Raw genomic sequence first — 23,646 nt, forward strand, 5'->3', positions numbered from 1 at the left:
TTTCCCTTGTCATTTTTTGGGAATGATTCCTTAAACATCTCATGTTCTTGATTGGATGAGTGTCCCTCAATTTCAATGTCACCTCTATCAATGAGATCTTGTATGATGTTCTTCAGTCGATGACAATTTCCTATTTTATGGCCTTTTCTCTTATGAAATTCACAATACTCGTCATCATTCCACCAATTTTGTTTGACCTTTGGCTCATATGGAGGCAAATATGGAATTGTTATTATTTTGTTTGCCACTAGATTTTTCAAAAACTGGCTCTAGTGGTTCTCCCAATGGAGTGTACTTCCTTTGTGACTTTGAAGTTGTTTGAGTATTTACTTGATTGTTTGTAGAGCTTGATCCTAAAAAAATAATTTTGGGCCGTACTATATTGGCATCAACAACACCATCATTGACTGTGTTCTTGTTTTTATTCCAAAATCTTGGCTTGTCTTTTCCTTTAAAGTCCTCTTTTTTCTCTTTAAATATTTTGATGACACCTTGTTCAATTAGGACCTTCTATGTTGCTAAGCCTTTTTCAATAACATCCTTGAAGGTGGACAAACAAGCTTTTCTCAACTCATAACCAATGTCTTTGTTAACATTCTAGGTGAACATCTCTACCATTTGTTTCTGTGGAATTTCAAAAGAGCATATGTTGGCTAGATTTTTCCATCTTTGTAAAAATGATGAAAAAGATTCTCCATCCTTTTGCTTGGTGTTGCACAAGGTAGTGATTGATATGTCTGTCTCTATGTTGTATGAGAAATGTTGGATAAATGCCTCTGCTAGATCACCCCAAGACTTAATTCCAGGTGGGAGTTGGGATAACCATTCCATAGCTTGATCACCTAAGCTCTGTGGGAATGATCTCATCAAATATGTCTCTTCTGCTGCTACCTCAATGCAAGTTGTGAAAAATTGTCTTATATGTGCCTTAGGATCTCTTTTTCCTCTGTACTTATCAAACTTAGGTGTCACAAAGTGTGTAGGAAATGGAGGCATTGGAATTCTTTTTTCAAATGGATAAGGACATATGTCTCTCATTGTGTAAGTTGGCTTTGGTGCATTTATATCCTCCATTTTCTTTTGTAAGTCCTTGATTTGTTGTTCCAAATTGTTCTTAGGTGGAGACCAACTTCTTGGACCATACCCCATGCTTGAGGTGTCGGGTGGAAGAGGAACATACTTCATATATGGATGATATTGATCATACACATGTTCATATGGAGGAGGTCTATAATGATGTTGCGTATATGGACCACTTGGTATAGAGTCATGATGAGGAATGGGATATATGTTTTGTCTAGGTATACCATACTCTATAGGAATGTCATGAGTTTGGTCTAGTGTGTTGCCCCCAAATTTGACATGGGGTTTCCTTGTGTCCAAATTTTGAACATGCCTTTGGATATCCAATTGCTTTGGTAGTTGATCCTTATCATTGGTATGTGATTGAGTATATTTTTCTACATAAGACTTCCATAATGGTCTGTGAAGGTGAGTATCATATGCTTGACCATGTGTGTATGGGACCTCTAGTTTTTGAAACAAAGATGATGGTGATTCAGGCACAAGATGTGGTCCTCTATTGCCTCCACTATTAGGCCTCCTTTGATCCATGTTGAGGTGAGGTTGTTGCAAAGGTTGATTTTCCATTATTTGAGACATGTAAAAATCATGAAGGATCTTGGCTCCACTTTGTGCCATCACTTGTAAGAATTGTTGTCCATCTCTCCTCATTATTTCCTCAACCAATCGATTAAAATGGGGATCCATAATGGAGTCTTCCACTTCTGCTGAATATACTGAAATGTTGTCCATATTGTCTTTGTGTGTATCATTGTTGTTTGTGTTATCCATGTTCTCAACATTTGGAATGTTTCTATAGGCGTCCATGTCAGGTAATGTACTATGATCAGAATTGAAAAAGACATCATTGTCATACTCATAGGCACTCATGTTTGCGGACTCTTGAGCCTCTTTAGCTTCTCTCCTAGATTTTTGGGAACTGGTTTCAACCATGAACTAGGTCTTGACCAAGATGTGTGAGACTAGATAAAAATGGAAAGAATATGGAAGACCAAAAGTTGGATGGAATGTAAATGAATCTAAGGCGTACTTGCAATGTCCAAAGTGTAACACCAAGTATGTATGTAGTAGAGTAGGTGTGACTTCCAAAGAGATGATAGCTTCTCTTGATGAGGTAAGTTGACCTTGACTCTAAGTAAGACCAAATGAGACCCAAAGGTGATAGACCTTGATGAGGGACCACTTAGCAAAATGTTGTTGTATGTAGTGTGTTGACCAAGCAAGATGAGGACAAGCAAGTGACCTTTTGACTCAAGTTTAGACAAATGTGAATGTAATGCAAGATGTAAAGTAATGATGGACTTTGTGAGACCCAAAGATAGGTTGAATGCTAGATGAAAACCTGGAGAAATAACCTAGGAAGCTCAAGAATTCTGAAACTGATTGCTCTTGTTTGTTGGATTGTAAATGTTTTTCAATTCTGAACACAAACATTCCTATATACTTCATAGACGTGATTTAATGACACAGACATGGTTCTATTAGACACAGACGTGTTTCTAAGATTTTGTAAATGAATGTTTCTCAAGAGAACATAGATGCATTTTTGCCCTTCACAGACACGTTTATATGACACAAGCACGATTTTGACAGACACAGAGGCATTTCTGAAAAATGAGTGCAATTTTTCCAATTCATGAAGTTGTTTTGTTGTGACCCAATCTGAATGTTTGACTATTTTTCATGACAAGAGAACACAATGTTGATGAAGACTCAATGTTTGCAAGTGTTTAGACTCAAAAATGACTTCAAGAAAAGTGTGATGTTTGATGTAAAATTGTTTTGCATACACTTGAAGACACAAAAGACACAATGTTTTGATGTTTGATCTTGAATGTTTGATTGTTCAAAATAAGACAAGCACAATTCTTATGGTTGGCCAAGACAATAGTTATTTATCCCACATGAGGTTACACTATTCAGAGCAGATACTTAGATACTTGACCCCACTGGCTCCACCCTCAGCACTCACTTCTCGGGGTAGCCAAGCATCAGTCCCCACAAAAACTCCTCGTGGTGAACTTTGTATCTCTACTAAGAACCGTATGTTTGTGGGCCACTCCAGAGGTCCGACCTCCTGCCCCAACAACTAGAAGGATTTTGGCTTCTAAAACAAAGGGGTGCTAGTAAGGGCATCCGCTCATGTGGCCATACATGTGGCACTTTCAGCTCTATAAATACAAAAGGCTCCTAGCTGGTAGGGGTTACGCCCTACAACTGATCAAATAAATTTGATCAAACGGGTTTATGGGGAGACATAGTGTCGGTATGAACTAATCAACACACGTTATCCATAGTTTTCACCATGGATATAGTTGTTTATAGTGGTTCGGAAGAGGTGGGTTTTCCTCACTACCACTTGGGTCATTCTATCCTCACTAGTAGTCCTAATGACGACACGGGGAGACAGGCCCTCTAAAGATTAAACAAAAAGAGCCTATTGCTCAAGACACAAAAGACACTGGTTCAATTTTAGTGCACCAATTGAAGTGTTTGCTAGTCTATGAAAACAAGGCACACAATAAAAATCAAAAAACCCTTGCCAAGGTCCTACAACAAAGATCTGTTAGTAGTTTGGATTGTTTCAAGTGATCACCCCTTCCTGCAAGCACACAAGTTAGGTAAATTTTAGATCCAAAAGACTTTGTGAAATAGGGGCCTTTGACAAAACGATTTTGCTTTCAAGACAAGCTGCACCAATTTTGTTAGCTAGATCGGAAGATCTTAGCTCAATATAAACCAGATCTAAAATCCAAAAAAATTTAATCAAAAGAAACCAAAATGTAAAAGCTAAAACACAAACGTGGTTAACACTAACACAAACGCTTCAGAAAAACTCAAACGTGCCTAGATCTAACACAGACGCGACTTTCGGACACAGACGCGACTAAGGAACATAGATGTGTCTAAATGATTTGTAGACGCGGTTAGACAACACAGACATGGCCCCATAATCTGCAAAAAAAAAAGGTAAAATGATGTCGACTACGCAAACGCGATTCCAAATATTACAGACATGGCAGAAAATCAAAAACGCGATCTCAAAATGCGCAAACGCGAAAATGTCAAAATGTTGTCGGAAATGTCAGATCTACAACTTTAAAAACACAAAATCTGCAACAAAAGATGTTAAATGCAAAAGGGACAAGAGTCCCACTGGGTGTGCCAAAATGTATATGGTGAAAATGGAAACAACAATATTGAAAGACTAAATGAATTCAACCACAAAACCCTAGCCAAACAACAATAAAGATCCACCATAACATATGAAGATTACCTAAGACAATGCAAAACAAATGAAATCACAAAGATTATACCATCACATGTCCAATAGGGTTTGGATCTCCATTCTTCCTATCTCCATTGATCTTGCTTGATATATTTTCTCTCAGATTTTATGTGTGCACAAGAGCTCAACAAAGAATAGAAATGTGGTTTCAAGTAGGCTTGATCGCATATGAAAGTTCGAATGCTAATGTAGTCGGGTAGTCAACAAGGTTTGATAATGAAGGAAGCATCTCCTTATATAGAAGACACTATAAGAAATGGAGGGATAAGATCAAAAGGTGTAAAAGATAAATGGTCAGCTATGATTAGAGGGTAGGTAGAGAAAATAATAAAATAATGAGAGTGTAGGTAGTATAGGAATTAAGAGATGAATGACATGTTTCATAGGTAGAAAATGTTAATGAATTAATTAAATAAATAAAGATTTACTTAATTAATAGAAGAAGTGGGATCAATTAAATAAATAAGATATTTATTTAATTTAGGAAAAGGGGAATTTAAATAAATAAAGGTATTTATTTAAATGAGAAATAAGGCTAGAAGAGGATAAATGAATTAATTAAATAAATAAATATTCATTTAATTAATAGAAGAATTAGGCTAAATTAATTAAATAAATAAAGATATTTATTTAATTAGACATGACAATTTTAGGTGTCTACAATACCCTATTTCAAAGGCACTTTGATGGAACCCTCCTAAGGTGTTTAGACAAAGAGGAGGTTGAATAAGTACAATGTGAAGTACACAAAGGTATCTGTGGGGCACACTCAAGCTGCCTAAATTTGGCTAAGAAGCTCTTGCACATTGGATACTACTAGTCCATAATGGAATAGGATTCCTACCACTATGTGATGAAAAGTATCCCCTATCAGAAGCATGGTGACAAGATTCATGCACCTTCTCAGGATATGCAGTCATTAATTACACCCTACCCCTTCTCTCGGTGAGGGATTGATCTCATAGGAAAAATCCATCCCACCTCATCCAATAGCCATAAGTTCATAATAACCACCACTAAGTACTTCACAAAGTGGGTGGAAGCCATACCACTCGCATTTACCACTAGCAAACAGATTTCTAAGTTTATCCTAAACTACCTAATCTACCATTATGGAATTCCCAAAGTCATCATTACAGACAACGACAAACCTTTCAAGAATTAGGATGCAAAAGAATTATAGTATAATTTTTCCATCCAACATCGCTTCTCCACCCCATACTACCTGTAAAGTAATGGTCAATTGAGGCTTCAAATAAAACTCTCATCAAGATCCTCAAGAAAATAGTAAATGAAGATAGCTATGATTAGCACTTGCAACTCCATCCTACCCTTTGGTCCTATCGCACAAGAATTCACACCCCCATAGGAGCTACACCATACTCCTTAGTCTTTGGTTCCAAATTTATCCTACCCTTTGAGATCGAGATCCCCTCACTTTGAGTGTTGTTAGAGAATATCCTTCCTGATGAAGAATATAGAGTGGCTAGACTACAAGATCTGGAATTGCTAGATGAAAGGTTCCTTAAGCCATTAAATCATCTCCTAGTATATCAAAATCACATCAGAATAAGCTGCAACAAAATATTCGAGACCCAGGAAATTGACATTAGTGATCTTTTCCTTGTGGAAAATCATATAAATCTTTAGGACCTTGAAAAGAAGAGAAATTTTGAGCCTAACTAGGTTGGACCTTATATCATGACTGCAAAGTATGGTTCAAGATCCTATTAGTTGGCTACACCTAAAGGAGATCCTTTGAATGAACCCATTAGCATCATGCACTTGAGGAATTTCTATGCCTAATCTTCAAAGATTAATAGTTTTCAAAAATAAAATAAAAATAAAAAATCATAAAAATACAAAAAATTGAAAAAAGAAAAAAGGTAAGGAAAAAATCAATTTGTCCATTAGTGAAAATCACTCTGTGGTGCTATGGGAAAGTACCTTGTGTTGGCACCCTCATAAATATTCCAAAATTTATGAGGGAAATTTGTAAACCAAGATTGCATGTAGTAAATATGTTCTTGAAAAGAGTTTCTCTGAAATTCTTTTGGTTTTAGTGTTGATGTTTATCCGAGTTGTGAAGTGTGTTCATATGCCTTGTGGGTGGGTGTATATTTTTTATCTGTGACTGTATACTTAGGTAATTCATGAATTAAGTGCTTACTATTGGTATTTTGGTATGGTTTTGTCATTGATGTCAACACCTACTAAAACACTAGCACTCTGGAGATCCAGCAGCATTCACCGGCAAGCAAGTAACTATTGCACAGTTACTGGTATATAGTTCACCGGCAGGATATAATGATCACCGGCACTTGGAATGATATGGAAGACACATGGTAATGTTGAAGACATCATGTGGACACTTTTTTTTGAAGAATTAATCATTGGTATATTCATATTTGCATATTTGCATATTTGCTTTTACCGGCAAATAGGTCTAGGGTTACCTAGGGTTACACTGGCAGGTTTATCTTTTCCAGATCAGCATGGCATGCTATGGAGATGATTAATTATTGTTGTGAATGCATTAAGCCGACATGTTTAATTGGTTATTGCATCGGATATTATATTGTTTGTAAAATGTTTTTATTGTAATATCTTGTAGAGCCGACCTACTAAAATTGGTCTTAGGTTATGGTATAAATGTAAGATCTTATTTGTAAAATTGAATGTGGAATGCCAAAAAGAATTATGAGAAGGTATATGCAAGATTAAGCAGAGCTATACATGAAGACATCATTTGAAGGTGAAGCTAGGTTTTTGTGGAAGCACATCAGCATTACACTGGTACTGAATCTAGCATATGAAGATGCTATTTTGTGCAGTACATTCTTATTGGATTTAACCATCCAACTATAGTCAGTGTGACTCCCTTTTGTGATTGAGTAGTAAGCTCTAGGTTGTTGGCCTTTCTGCATGTGCAGACCCCATTTATGTACACTTACTATCTACAGTAGTATCATCTAATTGTGGGTAAGGTTTCCCACCATGGTTTTTCCCATTACAAGGTTTCCACGTACAAATATTGGTGTTATGTGTTGTGGATGACTTTGTGTTTATGTTTCATGCATTAATCTTTACCAGTATAGCAATTAACTGTTAACACTGTCTACCGGCATACTTAACTGGTTTACTGGTATTAAGCATTAAGTTGGTTAAGTTGTTTTTGGTTTGAAATTTGTTGACAACTGATTCAACCCCCCCCCCCCCCCTCTTAGTTGTCTCTGGGACCTAACAATTGGTATCAGAGCTTAGTCCTCTTTTTGCAGAAGTTTAACAACTTGAGGAGATCCAATGTCTACTAATTGTTTTAGGAAGGACAGTCCTAAACTTGATGGAACCAACTATGGCATATGGAAGATCAGAATGGAGACACATCTGAATTGCATTGGCAAAGATATCTGGGATGTTACAAAGAATGGTTATACTGTTGTTGTATCTGGTTAGCCTAGTCTTGCTAACTTGACTAAAGATGAGGAGAAGCACTTTTGAGCGCTTTATCAGATCAACAAATCATGGGACTATCAAATAGGTCTACTACTAAAGCTATTTGGGATCATTTGGAAACATTGAATGAAGGAGATTCCACAGTCAAAATGGCAAAACTTGAAAGCTTCCGAGTCAGGTATGAACATCTGAAAATGGAAGAAGATGAAAGGATTTCTGCTTTTATGGAAAGAGAAAATGAAATTGTTTTGGGAATTAAATGTTGTGGAGGAACCTTGAGTGAGGATGAAATTGTTTCAAAAATCTTAAGGGGATTTCCACTAGCATATAAAATGATAATGAGTTGAGAACAATGCCTAATACATCAGTAATGTCATGCCCAAATTTTAGGGCAAGAAAGGGATAATTTTATTTTATCGTTTATATATATATATATATATATATATATATATATATATATATATATATATATATATATATATATGTATGTATGTATGTATGTATGTATGTATGTATGTATGTATGTATGTATGTATGTATGTATGTATGTATGTATGTATGTATGTATGTATGTATGTATGTATGTATGTATGTATGTATGTATGTATGTATGTATGTATGTATGTATGTATGCACATTAATATTTATTTTTGTGTGGGAATATATATATATATATAAGTATATACAGGTAACTTGCATGTATATAGTTATATATTTATATAAATATATATTTTATATAACAGAAATTATGTAAGGAATAAACCATAGCATTCTGATTTTAGGTATGTATTCGAATAGGATACTAAAATATTATTTTGGTTTCTTTTAATTTATTTTCTCTCAAAAATATCCTAGATGTAAAGATTAAATAGATGGGTTTATAAATTTCTGATTCACTTACAGCAAAAGTAAAGAAATTTAGACTATTTACTGTAGGTGTTTTTTTTTCCTGCATATAAATAATGCCGGTATTTAGTTAATCCAAATTACAACTATATAAATGACTAAATTTAATAAATTTACCAGCAACTAAACAAATCTAGATTTTATTTAAATAAAACTCTAATAGATTATGATTTTCATTTTCTGTAATAAATAAATTGACAGACTTTGCAAATTCTATAGCAACTATTTAAATGGCAAATTTTAATTAATTTAACAGCAACTAAATATAGCTATAATTTATTAATCTAGAAACCTTAGAGATGGCTTATAAAATCTTTGCTCTTAATTTGTGCAACTTAAAAAAAATGCAATCACAGATAAAATAAATGCACAAAATTAAATAAATGATTTTTATATTTTCCTGGATTGATCTAAAAGCTTTTATTTTCAGCCCCCTACATGCATGCAAATCAAATTCACTTCTTTCCTAATATTGGAGTTTAAATGCATAAAAGGAATAAATAAATCTTTTTCTTTTCAAAATATCCTAAAACACAACATTGTTAATTTCCAGAAATTTAGAAAACTAAACCAAAGATACTTCTTTCTTTTCTATAGTATTGCATGAATAATTATTACAAAACTTTAAACTTAGTCACAAGACTTTATAGTCACTTTACAAATGGTTCTCTCCTTTCAATCAAGTGAGGACTTTCAAAGAACATAAATTACATTTACATCATTTTTCTGCAACAACTAAATCCAACCACATCTACTTGTCCTGCTATTTTCTTCTAACAACCTGCAATTAAATCAAAAGCTATGACCATGGAGAGCTCACCTCCCAGCCTAGGCTAACTGGTAGCCACCCCCAAGCTTGGAGAACCAAGCCCTAGATACGTAACACACATGCAACACAAAAGACAGAAAATACACAACTCAAACACAATCCCAACCCAGGCTACACTGCACCACACATTTGTGATGTCTTTTCAAGGGTGGCAGTGGACCAAGTACCCTGAGGAGACTGAAAGTATGGAAAAACATATAGCCACCTCATGGAAATCCAAATACATCAACTATAACAACCCCATATTCCTTATGCCCCCCAAGGCATTCATGCCTTATTTCCCTCCTTATGACCCCCAATGCATAAACAAGTCGTGCAGCAAGGGTCACATAAAATCCCTTGTGATCACTCTCATAATGAGAGCCTCTCACTCAAGGGCTGTCACTTCTACCACCCGTAAGATCCTCCTCTCTCCCAAGAGTAGGAGGTCTTGATTACTCCCAAAACACATACATTGCAAAAACACAAAACACCAAATAAATTTCCAAGAAATACATGCACAAAAACTAGTATTTTACACAAACATTTCTTTCAAAACAACAGGCAATAAGAAAACATTATAAGAAAAATAAAACCAACCTTAAATTACCCAAAGGTATGCTAGTTTTGTTGAGGATGATAGCCCAATTCCACAGTTCTTCTCTTTCTACCCTTAGCCAAGATTCTCAATCCAAAATCTATCTTTCTTCTTTTCAAAATTCTTTTGTCTCCAAAAATGGAGAGTGGGTGATTACCCACTAATTTTCTAATTCTTGCTTAAGAAGCCCATTGTGAGAGTTCTCACAGGTTTCTAAAAACTAAAAAGGAAGGTAAGGTATAGTGGGAAAGGGAACTCTCATTCAAAAAGGTAGGTTTACAACTTAGTTCAAGTCTTTTAATTTCAATTTTCGCACAACTTAGAAAAGTCACTTTTTAGGGTGTCTACAAGGTCACATGGGAGTAGAAACTTGCATAAAATTACCCCTAACCCTTAGGTATACCTTATGGGCTTGAGGAAACCCTATTAAACTACCCCTAGGTGTCCATTTAACCCTTTTTTAACCCCTCTGAAGTTTATTTTCGGGTCAAACCTATGTTGACCATCCCAAAGATTCTTTACCCAAGGCACTTATGGAATCTCATTACATTAATTGAAAAAGCTATAGTTAAACAATTCCCACCAAGAGACAAATTTAAAAATTCAAACCTAAATCCACACATGTGTCAAGTGACACAAAGAAAATACTTTTACAAATTTATACATGAAATCGTGTCTCTTGTAGATTTTACATAAATCAATTAAATAACACCTAACACACATTCATCATTTACTATTACGAATAAAATACAACACAAACAAGGTGTTGTCTCTCCAAATAGACAAACCCTGGCTTTACGAACATACATAGGTCTAGGTTTGGTTCTCCGTAATATTTCCATGGTCACATGGATAACTTCCTGTGCATCTCAATTACACATTAGTAACTTAAAATAACCTCATATAATATAAATCACAAGAATAATAATACACATCATCACTTGCATACAATTTACATCTGAACAATTTAATACATCTTATATCCAAGCAATTTCACATAAGCAATTTATCCTCATTCTCATAATCTTGATCCACACATAAAACATACATCATATTTCTATCATCATAGTAAAGTCCTGCAAATTCAATAACGACATTTATCACTGCAAATTCATCCTATTCAAAAATCATGTAGTGTTCTATATCATAAAGCATATAAATAAAGCATCAACATATAGCAATGTTATCCAAATCATGGAATCATATGAGTTCTAAATCCATAATGCATAAAAATAAAGCATCCATAATAGTCTCATCATAAAAACATTGAAATGTCAGACTGAGTCAGGGTGGGGCCTCACAAGTAACTAGGAATACATTGATTGGAAAACTTTCAGCTTTTGAAATTGAGGAATTTGGTCTTGTTGCTACTATAAAGATAGATTTGGCCTTTAAAGCATCAACATCATCTACTCCATCATTTGACAAATCAGATTGGAAAGCCTTTTATGCAAGAGAACTTGAAGAAACTAGGAAGGAGAATGAAGAACTTGAAGAACTTGAAGCACTATTTGCAAGGAAAATGCCTAAAGGTCCAATTGGAAGTAAGTATGAAGGTAAACCGCCCTTTAAATGTTTTAACTGTAATAAGATTGGTCATATGGCTTCGAGATGCCCTAATAGACATGCTAGACTAAGAGAAGAAGCTAGAAGAACATACAAGCCTAATCCTGAATATCAGAGATACAGATTTAAGAAGAATAGAGACAAATCTTGTTACATTGTTGATGAAGGTGTGACTGATGATTCTGATGAGGATCCGGTAGACAATGGATGGGTTTTTGGTTCTATAATAGAAGATCAATCGGCACCTACTATTCAACTGGTAGAATAAGCCCTAGCAGCTAAAGTTGAAGTAAAGGATGAATGGATCATTGACTCAGGATGCTCACATCATAAGACATGAGACAAAGGTAAATTCTTGAACTTTCAAGAATACAATGGAGGTTTAGTATGATTTGGAGATGACAAAGCCTGTTCAATCAAAGGTAAGGGTACAATATCTCTTGATGGTAAGCATAACACTGACAATGTCTACTATGTTGAAGGATTAAAACATAATCTTTTAAGTGTTGGTCAATTGGTTGAGAAAGGATTTTAGTTACAATTTAAGAATGGAAAATGCAAAATCATGAATAGAATTGGTTTAGAAATTGCAACCGGTAATCAAACTAGAGGCAATATCTTTCATTTGAATAACAGTGAAAAGACATGCTTAATTGCACATATAGATGAAAGTTGGTTATGGCATAAGAGACTCTGTCATGTAAACTTTGATTGCATGGTAAAGATCAGTACTTCTAAGGCAGTTAGAGATCTACCTAAAATTGTGAAACCTCATAATACAATATGTAAGGAATGTCAATTTGGAAAACAAGTTAGAGCTAGTTTCAAAAGTATTCCAGAAAAATCCAATAATGCTCTTGATTTGATTCACACTGATTTATGTGGTCCAGCTAGAACCAAAAGCTTACAAGGTGATAGATATTTCATGCTAATTATTGATGATTATTCTAGAATGTGTTGTGTTACTTTTCTCAGAGAAAAACCAGAAGCACTTGGAAAGTTCAAACTGTTCAAAGTAATGGTTGAAAATGAAACCGGTAAGAAAATCAAATGTTTAAGATCAAATCAAGGAGGTGAATTCACATCTAAGGACTTTAATACATTCTATGAAGTGAATGGAATCACAAGATAGCTATCAGCACCTCGGACACCACAGTAGAATGGAGTTGTTGAAAGGAAAAATAGAACTATCTTGGATGCAGCAAGAAGTATGTTATCTGAAGAAAATTTACCACATGTATATTGGAGAGAAGCAGTCAGCACAATGGTCTATACATTCAACAAAGTTCACATCAAAAGTGAAACCGGTAAGACCCCTCATGAACTATGGTTTGGTAATACTCCTACTCTTAAGTATTTCAAAAAATTTGGAAGTAAATGTTATATTAGAAGAGATGAGTATATTGGCAAATTTGATCCTAGAAGTGATGAAGGAATATTTCTTGGTTATTCATCTAAAAGCAAGGCATATAGATGTTTTAACAAGAGATTGTAGAAAATTGTTGAGAGTACAAATGTAAAAATTGATGAACAATTCAGAGGAACTTCAAGGTACATAGACTCTGAACTGGCAACAGAAATTGTGACAAATGAACTTAAACTAAATCCACCAGTACAGAATGAAGATCCAGTTACCCCGGTACCATTAGAGGATTCCACAGTAATTGAAGAACAACAGTAAACTAAGACACCCCAGTATGTAAGATTGAATCATTCTAAAGATCGGATAATTGGAAACAAATTTAAAGCAGTTATGACAAGAGGAAGATTGGCAAATGAAGAGGTATGTCTAGTTTCTCAAATTGAACCATTATCTATTAATGAGGCATGTGAAGATAAATTTTGGATTAAAGCTATGGAAGAAGAATTAGAACATATTGAGAAAAATAATACTTGGACATTAGCTCCCTGACCTAAAGATAAAAATGTAATCGGAACAAAATGAGTATTTAGGAACAAACTTAATGAAGATGGTAAGGTTGTCAGAAATAAAACAAGACTAGTGTGTAAGGGATATTCTCAGAAAGAAGGAGCTGATTACAATGAAACCTTTGCACCGATAGCTAGAATTGAGGCAGTCAGATTATTCTTGGCTTTTGCAGCTCACAAGAACTACAAAGTTTATCAAATGGATATTAAATGTGCATTTTTGAAAGGAGATCTTGAAGAGGAAGTCTATATTGAACAACCTGGTGGATTTTCTTTGACAAATGACAATGATATGGTTTGCAGGTTAAGAAAAGCTCTGTATGGATTGAAACAAGCCCCAAGAGCTTGGTATGCAAGATTGGATAAGTCTCTTTTAAAGATTGGTTTTACTAAAGGAAATGCAGACAACAATTTATATTGCAAAATAACTAATGATGACATCTTGATTATAGAAGTATTCGTTGATGATATAATCTTTGGAGGAGAAGATGGATTATGTAAAGAATTTTCTATTAAAATGCAGCAAGAATTTGAAATGTCTATGATTGGAGAAATAAAATTCTTTTTAGGATTGCAAATCTCACAAACTAACAAAGGTATATTCTTGAGTCAATCCAAATACTTGAAAGAGTTACTAAAGAAATTTGGGATGGAGAACTCTAAACTGGTAAGCACACCTATGACTACAAATGACAAATTATCTCAAAGGGATGAATCTACACCTGTTAATCCAACTAGATACAAATCTATGATAGGAGGTTTATTGTATTTGACACAAACCAGACTTGATATTATGAATGCAGTATGTATTGTTTCTAGATTTCAAAGTAATCCTAGAGAAAACCATGAATCAGCAGTAAAAAGGATTTTCCAATACTTACAAGGCACTGCAAATCTTGGATTATGGTATCCTAGAGATGAAAATTTTGATTTATGTGCATACACAGATGCAAATTGGGCAGGAGATGTGGATGATAGAAAAAGCACCACCGGCGGAGCATTCTTTCTTGGAAAAAGATTAGTTTCTTGGTTGAGTAAGAAATAGAGTTGTACATCTTTATCAACAGCAAAATCAGAATATGTTGCAGCAGCAACTAACTGTACACAGGTACTATGGCTTAAGCAAATGTTGAAAGACATAAAAGTAAAATGCAAGGAACCTATTACTATATATTGTGATAACACTGTAGCAATTGATATATCTAAGAATCTGGTATTACATTCTAAAAAAAAACATGTTTCTATCAAACTGAATTTTCTAAGGGAAAAAGTTGAAGAAAAAAAGATAAAACTGGTTTATGTGAATACGAAACAATAGCTTGCAGGTATTTTCACAAAACCTTTGCCTAAGGAGACTTTTGAATATCTCAGAGATCAGCTTGGAGTCATACCACCACCAGTAGAGACTTATATAGTTGATGATTGTCATCAACCGATAGAATTAAAAGACAAATATTTTACTCTGATCTTTGATGAGGAAGCTACTTCTCAGGGAGATGGCATATTGAATTGATTGGTATTTTGTATATGAACTTGGTATTATTATAACTTTGGCATTTGATGTCAAAGGGGGAGAGATATCTATGGAAAAACACATTAATGGAAAAACACATTATCTTTTAATGAGATATTGGTATTGAAAAACTTTGGATAATACATGTTGCTCCTAGGGGGAGAGATTGTTGTTTAGGAGAGATTGTTGGTTTTTGGTTGGCATTTTTGTTTTGGCACTTTGATGGTTTTTCCATCTTGTGTTGCCATCAATGCCAAAGGGGGAGATTGTTGGTATTTTGGTATGGTTTTTTCATTGATGTCAACACCTACTAAAACACTAGCACTCTAGAGATCCAACAGCATTCACCGGCAAGCAAGTAACTATTGCATAGTTACTGGTATATAGTTCACCGGCAGGATATAATGATCACCAACACTTGGAATGATATGGAAGACACTTGGTAATGTCGAAGACATCATGTGGACATTTTTTTTTTGAAGAATTAATCATTCGTATATTCATATTTGCATATTTGCTTTTACCAACAAATAGGTCCAGGGTTACCTAGGGTTACATCGGGAGGTTTATCTTTTCCAGATCAGCATGGCACGCTATGGAGATGATTAATTATTGTTGTGAATGCATTAAGCCGACATGTTTAATTGGTTATTGCATCAGATATTATATTGTTTGTAAAATGTTTTTATTGTAATATCTTGTAGAGCCAACCTACTAAAATTGGTCTTAGGTTATGGTATAAATCTAAGATCTTATTTGTAAAATCGAATGTGGAATGCCAAAAAGAATTCTGAGAAGGTATATGCAAGATCAAGCAGAGCTATACACGAAGACATCATTTGAAGGTGAAGATAGGTTTTTGTGGAAGCATATCAGCATTACACCGGTACTGAACCCAGCATATGAAGATGCTATTTTGTGCAGTACATTCTTATTGGATTTAACCATCCAACTATAGTCAGTGTGACTCCCTTTTGTGATTGAGTAGTGAGCTCTAGGATGTTGGCCTTTCTGCATGTGCAGACCCCATTTATGTACACTTACTATCTGTAGTAGTATCATCTAATTGTGGGTAAGGTTTCCCACCGTGGTTTTTCCCCTTACAAGGTTTCCACATAAAAATATTGGTGTTATGTGTTGTGGATGACTTTGTGTTTATGTTTCATACATTAAACTTTACCGGTATAGCAATTAACTGTTAACACTATCTACTGGCATACTTAACTGGTTTACTGGTATTAAGCATTAAGTTGGTTAAGTTGTTTTTGGTTTGAAATTTGTTGGCAATTGATTCACACCCCCCCCCTCTCAGTTATCTCTGGGACCTAACACTTACTTTATGGGATCTATTTTATTCAAAAATCGGCCCCATCATTGGTTCCTAAAAGGCCACTACCAGTTGGTTAGGATTCTCTCTAGGACCTAATCTTGTTCCCCTATGTTTAAAATATATGGCACCTTGAATTTTTATTATGTCTCAATTTACTCAAATGGTCAAATTTATACTCTGTAAGTTTCACCCACTTCCCTGTAAAATTTAGCAATGTCCTTGTTTTTACAATATCTATGTGTGGGGAAGAAAGGAGCATTAAGTGTGTTGACCCCACAATCTAGCGATGTGATGGCATGTTGCCCAGTCCAGTGCATGGGTTTATGGATAAAGAAGAGGAGGAAGATTTAAGGTATATATGTAACCCTACATTACAATGAATGTTGTGTGGGTAAGGTGAAGTACTTTGTGGCTATGTGAGAATAAAAAAAGGATGGATCTAAGGTGGTCCCTACCGAGGAACGTGGCGCATTTGTGTAATACAAGAATAATTAGTTTTTAATATCTTGTGGTTCTTAAGGGTTTGTGATGGGTTGTCAATTGTTGATAGTGTCATGTGGACAGAAATGAGTTAATTGATAAGAAATTGGGTTTTTTTGTGCTCGGGAATATTGACAGCTGCATTTTAAAGTCTAGCATGAGTTCCCAATAAAAAAGGTCTTGATAATCAATGCAATCCCCAATTATTAGCCATGTCATAGAAATTGCAAGGATGTCTTAGTAACTTTGTAAAATCCCAAAAAAATTGTGGCAAAGGTTCTTGTAGCTATTAAATGTTGTACATATGTTAGAAAATCAAGGCCATTATGAACATCGCACTGAAGCTTCCTAATGAAGAAATAGCCAAAAAGGATGATTTGCACAAATCAATGCAGTGTCCAAATAAGATCGAATGTGTGAGCATAGCCAATAGTTGTTATTACTTTATGCATGATCATTACAATCTAGTGGTGGTATTAAATATAAGCTACATAGAAAGATTGTGAAGGATAGGTATGTCCATGGCAATCAATAGTCTCTATTAATTCGAGCTATTTCTTTATTTGCATTGGTAGAAAAATGAAGCACATGGAGATTACAATGATTTTTTTGAAATTTGGACATGGATGGTCAAAGGATCATGTTGTAGATAAATTGCATAAATCTTGAAGAAAAGAGAATTGATGTCCAACCTTGTAACCAAAGGGGTATTGAAAAGGAAAGAGATTGATAGAGAGATGTTGAAACTTTTTAGTGCAACTACAGAATTTATCTGTGGTTTAAAAATAATTCTACTTCCTATGACAATCACTTTTTCCCTTTTAGATGGGAGAACTATGGAGACAACAAAGGGTGGGAACCTTGAAGATTCAGGTTTGGAGCCATACAATCCTTCTTGTTAGGAATTCTCAAAGTTCTCCTCCACCAGGATGAGTAACAAGAATTTATCATTTTGGTCTTCTCTCTATCAATAACCATCAATGGTTGGTGGTAATTTGGCTTATAAAGTGGTTATTTTGTATGGAGGCACTCTGACCTTGGCACCAAAGCTTTCATGTATCTCTTCAAACTAACCTAGTAGTTTCATTAGAAGACAAGACCGAGGCAACTAATTCTACTAGGTAATATTCTCTTGTGAACATGCTAGTAGTTTAAAATTATGAGACACGTGTTAAATGGCCTAAAGCTTGTTGCATTCCTTGATATTATAAAAAGTAATAACATGCCCTTGATTAAGGATTCAAAAAAATTGTATTTTGGGTGTGTAGAAGAAGGGCTATGTATATCTAGGGTTTAGTAATCTCACAAAGAAGGAGAATCTTTCTTTCACTCTATAAATTTTAACTAGTTATGGATAGAATGTTTAAATGTTGTAGAGATTGTCTCCCTTTGTATTTTCAGAACTCATACAAATCATAATATTAAGGATGCTTTGATTTGTCTTGATTTTTCTTTGTCAATGTGTGACTGTGTTTATGGATTTCCTTCAAGGAAGGAATTAAATTATGTCTGCAAGCTATAGTGAATTTCGGAAGTGTCAAATGGATTAACAAGAATAACTTATGTGACTAATGAATTGAGGTGTATTAATCTTAGGCATTAATTTCATGAAGACTCACTAATTAGAATTTTTTATAGTATGGGTTTATTCTCTTAATTTGTGGGTATGACTTTGTTCCCTGGGATACACACTGGCCTACAAATATTGCTTAGAATGTGTTTCAAAAACATGCTATAATACTCTCTTTATTTCCCTTTCTTTCTTTCTTCAAGAAATGTAGAGGGTAGATTTTAGTATGCACACTTCGTGTCCCCTCATACCCTTTGAGTGATGAAAATTTTATTTTCTTAGTAAACCTCAAAGTCAGTGGGATTAAGAATGAATATAGAGTTAATTATTTTGTCCCCATATGATTGAGAAACATCTACCATTTGTAAACCTACACATTATAGTAGTTTTATGAGTATAATAAGTATATAGGTCCAAAATAGGAATACCCTCCTGAGTTAGGTAGAGCTCGAAGTGAAGAAGGATAGGTATAGCCTTATTAAGTTGTTTCTTCTCATCTATATCATGTTGATAGTGCAAATTGAGTGGTACATGTTCGTAATACCATAACCTAGGAGTTTTATTTTTCCTTAGGGCAGGAGGTAGCAAGAAAAATCATCAACACATTGGTGAAAACCTATTTACAAGAGTCAAGGTAAATAAGTCAGATCCACCATCTATTTGGATACTCATCATATTTTCTCACATCATTTCACCCTACATCTGCATCCCAACATCCCTTTCCTATCCAAGCAGGAACTCTTCTCTTATTAACCCACATCCACACATTTTATTATTCATCCTCGCTCCCTCTTTTTAAGATGATGAGCTATATTTTGAACTATGAATAAGGATTGTCCTAGTACAGTGAGATTTTATCCCATCACACTGATCTTCCCTCGTATTCTAAGATTTTATCATCAAACTAGTCTTCTTATTGACTTGCGCATCAACTAAGCACCCATTCACACCATGCTATTTGAACCTTAGTGATGATGTTCATATATGTTGGCATCCACTTGCACCTCCATATGCTCTATTGCCTAAATTAGTCTCATTAGTCACCTTTTCCCATCAAGATGCATCCTTCCAATGTATGGTATTTTATCACAATCCTAGTCCTACTCCTGGCAAGAGACGTCAGTTGGCCATGTGTATGTCATTTACATGATTGCTATTTTCACTATGATTTACATTTTGTGTCTCATGACTACTCCTATCTAGGGCTACCTTGATCATCCTATATCTTGCTATGTCTTGGGTTGGTGTATATTGGAGTATCTTTTATGGTATGGCATGCTTGATGGTTTCTATTATATGATCTTGTAGTCTCATGTTTACATCATTATGGTGTTTGTGAACCTATGTGCACTAAGATACCTATTGTCTGAGTCTATTCAATGCCTTGGATATTCACAACATCCTGATTCCTATAATCAGTGGTGTATATAATCCATGGTAAAATCAAACTAGGCTTGCTCTCTACATCTACAGTACAACAAAAATTCCCATCCATTCCATTCATTCATCTCATTTCGTCCATTAATCTTGAATACTCCAATTTATTCAGTCCCCTTCCTCATTTCACCCATTCTCCTATCTAGCCCCCTTCATGTATTATCAGTGGTTCATTACAAAAAAAAACTCATTTCCACTCATTGCATTTTCACTTGCATCAATTTCATTCATACTATCATTGTATTGCATATCATATTAAATTTCAGCTTTGCATTATATTATTAAGCACATAGTTGTCTTTATCATTAGATTCATTTTCATGCATTTTTAGATATTCATTATCATATAGAACTGCATGTTGCATGATAAATTATATTCTTTGCATTAGGGTTCATTCACATTAATTCATTTTACATATTAGGAGCTTTGTTCATAAGAATATATTTTCATCTTATTTAGGTGTGATTTGCATATCATTTTCACTTATTCATTGTCATTCATTAGGATTCATTATGACTCATCCAAGAAGCATTTTTAGTTCATCCAATTTTAGTTTACATATTAGTTCTGCATATCATTATAGTTCATATACATTCCTTTCCATCTAATTGTCATATTAAGCATGCCATCCATCTATTACATCACATTCCACTTATCTCATTTCAAATCCATCTCATATCATGATAACATACATTACATACATAAGCATATAGATCATATCATTATCTCAAAAAAGAATGCATATCATACACATTACACCCTACATACATCATAAGTTAGACATAATCATAAACATAAAAACACACACATATGCACATCATACATACATACATCCTACATCCACAACATGTTAGGAACATGGCATATAAAAATCATAAAATAAACCATAAACATATGCATACACAATATAAACATGCATCCATCCCACATCATAAACACATCAGGTCATCATAATTATCATAAAGCATTAACCACTTGTCATAATCAATCATCATCACATAGATCTCCAAAATTCATAATAAAGTCCATCAATAAAGTACATCAAATAAATCACTCCCAAAAATTATGACTCGTCTCATATATCTCAAAACATATAGCGTGTCTGATCATAATACAATGAAAATATTGCCCCAAGGGGTCAAAATGTCACACAAATGGGAGCTAGTTTGTTCTCTCTCAAACTCCTACACATGGATCAACCCACCTGCTAGATGGTCCTATAGGAGGTGCTCGAGGTTCCCTCATCCCAATTGACTCACCCCGCTACTGGCTCTGAGCTCTATGAGATTGGGTGCTCTTTGTGAACTATGTTGCTCTCTGGCCTACTAGAACTACTTGATGATAGAGATCTCTATAGTACTGAGTCTATCTATCCATCCTCTCTATTTGCTAGTGGCCACTTGTAATCTCTACCAAAACTGGTGCTAGACCTCCTAGAATCAGTAGTTGTCGAGCCACATCCCTCTCCCCTTGGACGTGAGTAACATCTAGCTCCACTCAAACCAATCAAGCCTTGAGTTCTTGAATCTTCCCATCCACCCTCTCCAGATCCTACACCATCTCCCCTCCTTGGGATACCTCTAACATCTTGAAGGTAGTCTATGCCTCTATCTAGTAGCTATCTCTCTCAGCTATAGTTGCCTCGAGATCCACTCACATGTCATCCCCCTCCCTCCTTGTTCTATCTACCTATCCTTGAAAAATTTCCACTTGGGTCCACTTCTTCTCTACCCTCCCTCTCTGCACTACCAACTCATCCTCAAAACTACATGCACAAGCTCTCTCAGTGTCCCACTCCAAAAGAACTTGGTCAAAGGCTACCTGCAGTACATGTCCCTATAGATCCTGCCCTAATTTCCCTCCCTGTGCTTGCACCTCTACCAATTCCTATACCTATGAATCCTATTCTCTAAGAGCCTCTCTTGCCCAGCCCTACAGGCCTCATCCCTATGGATCCTATCCTGCATGCCCCTATCCATCTCCCGTGTGTGCATGTGCTATCGACTATACCTATAACCACGATTGTGCATGACCTCCTCTCCTAAGCACTTGTCAAATCTATTTGGGTCCTTCATCTCCAGTTACATTTGCCTCTCCCCCTACTACCTCATCAACCAATGGTGCAACCTCAATGACCTCCAACTCCCCTTGAATATACAACCATACTAGTTGGTGCACCTCCCTCCAAGTGGCATATACTCCTATACACCCGAGATCAATAACATCCTATCACTCATCCCACGCCATTCTCTAGATCCTTGTCCAAATCAAAAACCTCAAATGACCCAATAGCATCACCCCAGGTGGATGTCTCCCTAGTAGTCCAGGGATGTGTTTGATCCTCCCTGACTATATCCTACTGCATAATAAACTAGTGCATCACCCTATGAGGCAAGCACTACATTTTTAGCATCACAACTGGAAGATCATGATATATGCCTATTATGTTCCTCAAAATGGACCGGTTACTATTGTTGAGATCAAGGATAATGAAAATAACATTAGAGCCAAGGAAGCGTTGTTGAGTGCCCTGACTGATTTAGAGATGACTAATGTGATGGGACTTCAAACTGCACATGAGATCTGGGAGAAGCTTGAGACCTTGTATGAAGAGATAAACAAGTCAAGTTTGTTAAGTTGCAGAGTTTGAAAGGGAAGTATGAGATGCTGAAAATGGGTGAAGATGAGAACATAAACTCTTTCATGGCTAAGGTGAATGATCTTTTCCTAGGTATCAAATGTGTCAGTGGAACCCTTGAAGAAGATGAAATTGTTGCTAAGGTACTGATATCATTGCCTCCTACTTACAAACATAAGTAGTTGCAATTGATGAGATCTAGAGTGTGACTACTGTGACAAGAGATATGTTGGTTGGAAAGATTGTTGCATTTGAACTTAGTGAGTTTGGTGAAATAAATAGGAAGTTTGAGATGAAATTTAGAGAATTTGTATCTGGAAAGTAGAAGTATGATCCTGAAGAATGTAGAATATCCAGATATGAAAGAGAAAGAAAGAGAATTGGATGAATTTGAAGCATTGATTGCCCTGAGATTGCCTAAAGGAGCCAGCAAGTATGATGGTAAATTACCTTTGAAATGTTTATCTTGTAATAAGATAGGACATTTTGCTTCTAGGTGTTCGGAGAGAATGTCTAAGTATGATAGGCATGATAAATTTGATAAGCATGATAGGAATGATAGGTATGAGAAGCATGAGGAGTATGATAAGCGTTACAAGCCTAAGCAGAAGTATAAACATCAAAAGAACTATTATTATTCTATTGATGAAGGTGTTATAGATGAAGAATCAGAAGGATATTAAATTTTGTTTATTGATATTAAAAAAGATGGATCGGTACCTATTGAATCCACAAGTTGCACTATTGAGGAGAAAGATGAATGGGTGATTGACAGCAATTATTTACATCATATGATCTGTGATAAAACAAAATTTGTGAATATGGAGAAGTATGATGGTGGAATAGTAATATTTGGATATGACAAAGCCTGTGTGATCCATGGTAGTGGTTCTATTTCCTTTGATGGTAAGCATAACACTAATGATGTCTTGTATGTTGAAGGTTTAGAGCATAATCTTGTAAGTGTTGGATAGATGGTTGACAAAGGTTATGATTTACAATTCAAGAATGGAAAATGCAAGATCCTAAATGCCTCTGGTATA

The sequence above is a fragment of the Cryptomeria japonica genome, chromosome 5 (genome assembly GCF_030272615.1).
Source record: "Cryptomeria japonica chromosome 5, Sugi_1.0, whole genome shotgun sequence".
Classification (NCBI taxonomy): Eukaryota; Viridiplantae; Streptophyta; class Pinopsida; order Cupressales; family Cupressaceae; genus Cryptomeria; species Cryptomeria japonica.